This window comes from Lepidochelys olivacea (genome assembly GCF_965140295.1).
Source record: "Lepidochelys olivacea isolate rLepOli2 genome assembly, chromosome: 14".
NCBI lineage: Eukaryota > Metazoa > Chordata > Testudines > Cheloniidae > Lepidochelys > Lepidochelys olivacea.
This window is the reverse complement of record NC_140424.1, coordinates 43,658,939-43,666,515: the sequence shown is the minus strand read 5'-3', so window position 1 is coordinate 43,666,515 and position 7,577 is coordinate 43,658,939. Positions and strand designations below refer to the sequence as shown.

General features: G+C 47.3%; 1 pseudogene across 1 annotated transcript; it reads left to right on the top strand.

Annotated features, from left to right (window-relative positions):
- Positions 1-3,751: 3,751 nt before the first annotated feature.
- LOC311531039 (butyrophilin subfamily 2 member A2-like) lies at positions 3,752-4,555 on the top strand (annotated as a pseudogene). The gene is made up of 2 exons: positions 3,752-3,783; positions 3,988-4,555. The product of its transcript is annotated as a butyrophilin subfamily 2 member A2-like (transcript).
- Positions 4,556-7,577: the final 3,022 nt, after the last annotated feature.

Sequence of the window (7,577 nt, the reverse complement as noted above, 5' to 3'; positions counted from 1 at the left end):
GGACAAAACATGTTGATGCTGCCGAATCTTCATTTTTCACTGGAAAAAAGCTTTCAGTGAAATATATTTCAGCTAGCTGTAGCCTGGGGCCTTTCTAAGTCCGAGCTTTCTAGGTCAAACTCAGCATCTTCAACTCCTCCCCGAACCCGGTCAACACCCAATGCATCTCCCAGAGCACGGCTGTCACGCGCTCCCGATGCATTCCTTCACTCCCTTCCCGAGCAGATTGCTGTATTCGACACCAGCTGCTGTTGCAACTGGGCTTTTGGTGGTCAAGCCAGTCTGGAGGCGACAAAGGCATAGGTCACTGGAGCAAGGTCCATGTCAGAGAGAAACTCCACCTCCTGCATTCCAGGTAGATGGGAAGAAGTCATGGTGTCTGCAATGTCTTTGTAAAAACCCTGGTGAAAACTTAGGCCCCTTTGGAGGAGCACCTTAAAAACCTAACCAGGTATCTCACAAAGAGAAGAAAAATAATCAGTTCCGTTTTCCCTCTGAGTCATTGATACGAGTGGTTCTCAAACCGCAGTTTGCCGTAATACTCAGATCAGTCAGGGACACACAGGCTGGACAAGACACTGGCATATATGGGATCTCCGGCTTACAAAGGGGTCTGCAGGATGGGTACAAGTTGATCCACATGCAGTTGGAGTTCAAGCAGTGCAAGGTAACATGCTTAATTCAACTCAAAGGCTGGTTTTGGTCATTGGCTTCACTTTGCCTCTCTTCGCTGTGTCTATTTCTAGTAGTAGATCCAGTTTGTTTGGATTTTTTTTTCTCTTTTACTATTTGATTTGTCGGGGGTGCTGAAGAGACTCTGAGGACATACAATTCTCCCACCAAACTGAAGGATGTTTTGGGGTGATCTCCTGCCTCGCACGGCATCATGGTGCTAAGTCATCGTTGGCGGAAATCTCTTATCCCCAAGGTTTACCAAAATCATTCTTCTGAAGAGCAATTTTTTGGTGCTGTTGAAATGCAGCAGATTGCATCAAATGACTGGTAGTTTTAAAACCTTCCCCTATAAGCCTCAACCAAGGGGATCTTCAACCCTTCCCCAGTTCAATCAAACAAATTAAACACTGTCCTATGCTCTCTATACACTCAAGAAATCCGAGCCGACGGGAGTTTTGCCATTGACTTCAGTGGGACCAGGATTTCACCCACAATACTTTTTTATTTCATGATCAAAGTAGGAAATATTTGCAAGTTCTCTGAGCAGCAGCTGGTCCGCTGGCTGCCGTTGCTCTCTTCATTCATAGAATCATAGAATATCAGGGTTGGAAGGGACCTCAGGAGGTCATCTAGTCCAACCCCCTGCTCAAAGCAGGACCAATCCCCAACTAAATCCCTAAGGACCAATCAAGATGGGATGTCTTTTCGAAAAGATCTGCTTTAGTTCAAACAGGAATTAATTCTGGGAAGTCCAATGATCTTAGTGATCTCTTCTGACCTAGGAATCTATGAATCTCTGGCTGATATTGGCGGTGGGGAAGTACAGAGTCTCACAAGAGAAGTTTTCTCTTCCACATTTATTGCTATTTGCAGCCAAGTAGCTGCTCCTTTTCAGCTTCCCAGTTCAAACACAGAACATGAAAATCAAGGGAGCTCTCCGGATCTGGAGGTACTACCAGCATCTGTCTCTCGCATCTGTTTGTGCAGCGTCTGGCACAACGGGGCCCTGATCTCAGCTGGGTCTCTCGCTGGGTGTCTGTGTAGTGCCCGGCACAGTGGGAACCTGATTTAAGCAGGGTGCTACTAAAATGTAAATAATAATTACATTTTGCCTAGCCGTCTTAAGCTCTACAGCCATCCACAGGCTAAGATAAAGGGAACCAGATACCAGGTTTGGGGGTATGAAGTGCTCATGGGCAGATATCAGGAAAGATTTTGCCCCCTGCCCCAGACAAATTCCAAGAGACATGATCTCCTCCCTGCCAATGTGGTGTTAACTCTGAAGCCTAATGATGACAATTTAAACACCTCTCATGGTAAACACTTTGTTGCCAGTCCCAGCACGGGAAATGGTCGTGCTGTGAAGATTTGCACAGTCTGTGAGTATAGTTTAATTTTTGACTGGAGTAGGAAGCACCTGGGTGGTGGGCAGAACCTCCTCCCCCTTCAAAATTGCACTAACCTTTTTTTATTCTTGACATTGATTGTGGCTTAGCCCAGGTGGCCCCAGAAAGCCCAGACAAAAGAGAGAACTTGTGGCTAGCTAGACACCATGAAGGACCTTGCAGGTTTAGTTTCAGGAGCCAACTTTGCATCGGTTCTCATCCCTTTTCTCTTTATATGCAGGTGCTGCGGTGGCCTGGTACTGGTATATGATTCCTCTCCTGAGTCTGCTCTGATGGTCGTAGATTTGCATCTCTGTTTGCATGGCCGACCTTAGGATTTTTGGGGCCCTATGCAGTATTATTAAACTAGTGACCCTATGCCCGACGGCAGCTCAGCACTTCACAGCAGCCCTGGGGAAAGGAGGCCTGTTACTGGAGAACTGACCCCTGGAGCATCTCTCAGAGCCATTAGCAGTAGAGAGGACTATGATGCACTGTTTACAGATTCGCAAAAAGAAAAGGAGTACTTGTGGCACCTTAGAGACTAACCAATTTATTTGAGCATAAGCTTTCGTGAGCTACAGCTCACTTCATCGGATGCATACTGTGGAAACGCTGCTACTGCCCAGGGCCCTTTAAACCGCTGCCAGAGCCCCCGACTGCTGCTATTACCCCGGGGAGGGGGAAGGAGGAACTTGCCGGTACCGGGTGGGCCAGGGCTGGCTCTGACCTCCCCCAGCCCTGCCTCTTCCGCCCAAGGCCCCGCCTGGAGCCGGCCCCAGCCCAGCCCTGTACCGGTAAGTCCCGAGACTTACTTTCACCCCTGTCTCCAGGCCGGGCACGGCAGGCCCTTGGGGGAATGCACATAGCGTGGGGTCTGAGAGAAAAGCTCTCTGGCCTGTTTCCATGTCACGCGCCTGCTCTACCCAATGCAAGGCGAGAAGCAAGAAGTGTGATACACACAGACGTCAAATACGCTTCGCCTGTCTTAGGAACCATTAGTCACGACGGTCAGTAAAAGGGATAAGACCCATCACTCGAAGACTTTTAGCTGGCCTGTCTTTTTAGAAGGGGCGCTAGCTTCTAAGGAGAAGTGCTGCCCTAAGGAAGAGTTGCCCTGTGAAAATCACAGAATCTTCTATGTTTCTAAAGATCCCAGCATTAAAATGGGCCCGCTAACACTGCCTAGACTCAATAAAAGGGGTTGTCACTTTTAAACTTCATACAAGGTATGAGCTGCGCTATTTGCCAAAATTGGTAGATCTAGTTTTTTTTTTAGCGTGGGGCTATAAAATCTCACTGGGACCCTGGCAAATTCATGAATTTAATCCCCATTCACAGTTACAACCCCCCCAGACAGAGCTACAGAAGCAGCTTGTGATTCATCTACCTCTGTTACTTTCCCCCAGCAGGGATGAGCACCAGAGACTGGATTGAGTCTGTTTGGGGGACCATTCCAGATCTGTACATCTGCAAATATACCGCAGCCCTAATAATACCAGTGAAGGGAATTAAACCAAACACCAGAAAATTCACCTTCTCCACCACTCCATCCCGTCTTCTGCGTTGCAACAAATTGCCTTTGTCTCTATTACCACTGCGGGTCAGTGTTTGCCTATTCCTTGTTCCTACTGCAGAGATGTTAGCGAGGGTAAGCAGGGTCTGAATGAGCCCTCCCCTGACATCCAGTGATGAACTGGGGGAAAAGACCTCAGGAGCGGAAGTGAGCTGTAGCTCACGAAAGCTTATGCTCTAATAAATTGGTTAGTCTCTAAGGTGCCACAAGTCCTCCTTTTGTATTTGCATAGACACACATATTCTGCCTAGGGGATCAGCAGACAGACCTGCTTTGCCCAAGTGATTGGTTTTAGCAGTGTAACCCCTTTGGGGTTTAGAGAGCATGGCCCCTTTAAATCTTTTTCCTAAGGGGAGAGGGGGGCAGTGAGAGACAGGAGGGACACTCCAGGGCGGGGGTCTCGAGCTGGAGAGAGAGAGGGGCGGATTCTCTGCCCGACAACCCTGAGAGATTTGACTACGAGCCCTGCGTGCTGGGCTGTGAGGGATTCACCTCGGGCCGACACTACTGGGAGGGGGAGATGAAGATGGAAGGGAGGGGAGTCTGGGCTGGGGGGGGTGGCCAGAGAGTCTGTGAGCAGGAAGGAATGGATCAACTTTAACCCGGAGGAGGGGATCTGGGCTGTGGAGGGCAGAGGAGATCAGTCCCGGGCTCTCACAGCCCCGGAGCAGCTCATTCCCTTGTCCCCGAGCCAGGCACCCCGCAGGATCCGGGTTTATCTGGACTATGAAGGGGGGCAGGTGGCGTTTTTCGATGCTGGTCGCAGGGACCCGATCGTCACTTTCCCGCCGGCCGCTTTCGCCGGGGAGAGAATCCGCCTGCTCTTCCACCGTGGACGCCCTTTTCTTTTCTGCTCCGTTCCCTCCACAAACACAAACACCGCCAGGGCCGACGCTGCCAGCTCGCCCTGTGTCCCTGAGCTTCCCTGTCGGTGCCCACCAAACAGGCTCCTCTAGCCCCCACCCTCCTGATCTCTATGACCTGGAGGACTCAGCCAGCCAGTCTCCCTCCGCACAGACAGGGCTGGGGGGGGAGGTGGGGGAGACACTCTACCCATAGCTCTATGGCTGTGGAGGTCTGTGAGAGTCTCTCTAGGCTGGGTCTCTGTGCTCCTAGGAGGCCAACTCAGTGTGGAGTGGGGGGGAGTCCCACCAAGAAAGGAGGGAGCCCCCTGTGGAAGAGACCCAGCAGAGGGCCAGGGAGAGACCCCTCAACTGAGCGGAGGGGAGCAGGGGGAGCCCTGGGTGAAGAAGCTGGGGGGGGGGGAAGGGGACACAGGGGTGTTTAATATCATGTGAGCGGACTTATTTAGCCACAGCCAGCTAATATATATTCAAACACAACTGTTAGCTTGTGTACGAGGTACGAAGGCTGGAATTTTCAAAAGCACCTAACCTGGAACTCGTGCTGCTAAGTAACTTCAGGTGGGATTTTCAAAAGTCATGGAAAGCCCCCTAACCTTGTTAAAGTCCTCCCCCCCCCCCCCCCCCGTAAATGGACCGGAGACAGACGTTCGTCTGTTTAAAACTTTCTGGAAAGCATTAGTTTGCTGTGTGAGGTGTATTTTGAGACAGAAACAAAAGGTTGGTTTCCATATGAATTTTACCAAAAGCAATATAAAATGAACAGAGACATGAAAGCCCCATCAGTTCCCTTGTGTCCACTGCCCAATATAGGATGGAAAGGCAAAAACAGATGAGAAATGTAGGATTGATGACTAATACAGGAATGATGCTGAATTCCATCAAGCATGACATTTCCCGCTAGATCCTCTCTTCCGCCCCCGTTATACCGTCAAGTAAATAATGTAACTGTCAGGGTGGGAATGACTCTGACAATACCAAGACTATGAAATAAAAGTGAACAGATCATATGGAAAACCCCCTTGAGATGCACGGCGTTCAAACTAAAATGTCCAGCATCTTTCACATCCAAGCTGTTTTCATGAGGTGCAAACTGGGTATAAAAATTACCATATGTGTTCTTCATGTAACTCATTTTTCTTTTAAAAATCTCCCTGATTTTGCTGTCAGCAATTTATTGTACCCGAGTTTTCTCCCAAAGTGGTCTTTCTAAAATGTGGATAAATGCATATTTTGACAGTGTGGGTTCATATTATTAAATTTGCTGACAGTAGAATTGTTACTGGTGTGACTGTTGCCTGATATGAATCAGCACTGAGAATGGCCGATTCAGAACAGGGCAGATACACCCCAGAAAACTGATGGTTTGTTCTATATATAGATTCACCAAAACAGTAACAAAATGAGCTCTTATATCCCCACACTGGTTAACAGGAAGCCAAAGCACAGCCCCTTTCAGCATTCCAGCTCCTGGCTTGTCCACCTAAACTGGTCTTTTGTGATAAATGATTACTAAATCCAGAAATTACATATAAAGCTCTTCCAATCCCAAAGCCACTGTCCTCAGGTCAATATAGACTTTAGATCTTATCCAAAAATCACGCTGCAGCCAATCCCCTTTGTAACTAAAAACAAAAGTGATACATCTGATGAAGTGGGTTTTAGCCCACAAAAGCTTATGCCCAAATAAATCTGTTTGTCTCTAAGGTGCCACAAGGACTCCTTGTGGTTTTCGCTGATATAGACTAACATGGCTACCACACTGAAACCTTAAAACAAAAGGTTTATTAATAAAAAAGAAAAGGTGTTAGTAAATGGTGAAAAGAATCATCTACATTACAATTGATCTAGAGAGTCTGTAGATCAGGATCATAGCAGAGACGGTAGTTCTGCAACCTTGCAATGAGTCTTTCTGGATCATCCAAAAGGTTAGATACCAAATGGCAGTTTAGATGTAAAAACCTCAAGGAATCCTTGTGGTACCTTAGAGACTAACAAATTTATTTGGGCATAAACTTTCGTGGACTAGAACCCACTTCATCAGATGCATGGAGTGGAAAATACAGGAGCAGATATGTACACACAGTACATGAAAAGATGGGAGTTGCCTTACCAAGTGTGGGGGGGGGTCAGTCTAAGGAGACAATTCAATTAACAGTAGAATACCAAGGGAGGAAAAATCACTTTTGTAGTGGTAATGAGGGTGGCCCAATTCAAACAGTTGACAAGAAGGTGTGAGTAACAGTAGGAGGAAATTAGTATGGGAACCCCCCCCCCCCAGCAGTCAGAGGCATTGCTCAACCCCTCCCTTTAGGGGTGGGAGGGGGATCCACAGGAACGCACCCCTTTATTTTGGGACTCTGTTGATTTTGGACAACCAATTGCGAGTAGTTTGCAGCAGAAGGAAAGTGGAGGGTGCGTTAAAGGGACATTTGTCTGTCAGACTGTCACACTGCAAAGTGGGAAACTGAGGCAAAGGACACTGCCCAACAGACTGTGAGGTGGGTGTTGACTTATGGTTTGCAAACTTTTGAATCATTGTTGTGGTGTCTTCCCAAATTAATGGTGAGCTCCCTCTTCTTTTTAATGAAAGTTTTCTTTTGTTAAACACAGACTCAGTGCTTGCGAGTGGGGAGGCACTGACAGGGGTGTTGTTTAGTTTTCCCAGATTACTGGGTTGGGATTCAGGCTGGTGTTGTTTTTTAATGTGAAGAGAAAGCCCTAGATATAGACTCCAGTCCTTGTCACTACCGACACCACCTGGCAGAAGTGTTACACTACAGCCGACTGAAAAACTTCAACAGAACCATGTTCCATCAGAGAAAGCACTTCAGCAGAAGCTGAAACACTGAACAAAATAGTGTCGGACAGCAGACATTTCATTATGGGGAAAAACCAGGGAGAAGAATTTCCAACAGTGTCAAATCATTCCCTTTTGACATTTTTCTGAATGAAAAGTTTTAATGTTTCATTTTTTGCAAAAGATTTTTCATTTTGATTTTTTTCTTCATGGTGTATTATAGAATATAAAATTAAAAGCCAACATCGAAATGAAGTCATTTCAAAATAAAACATTGA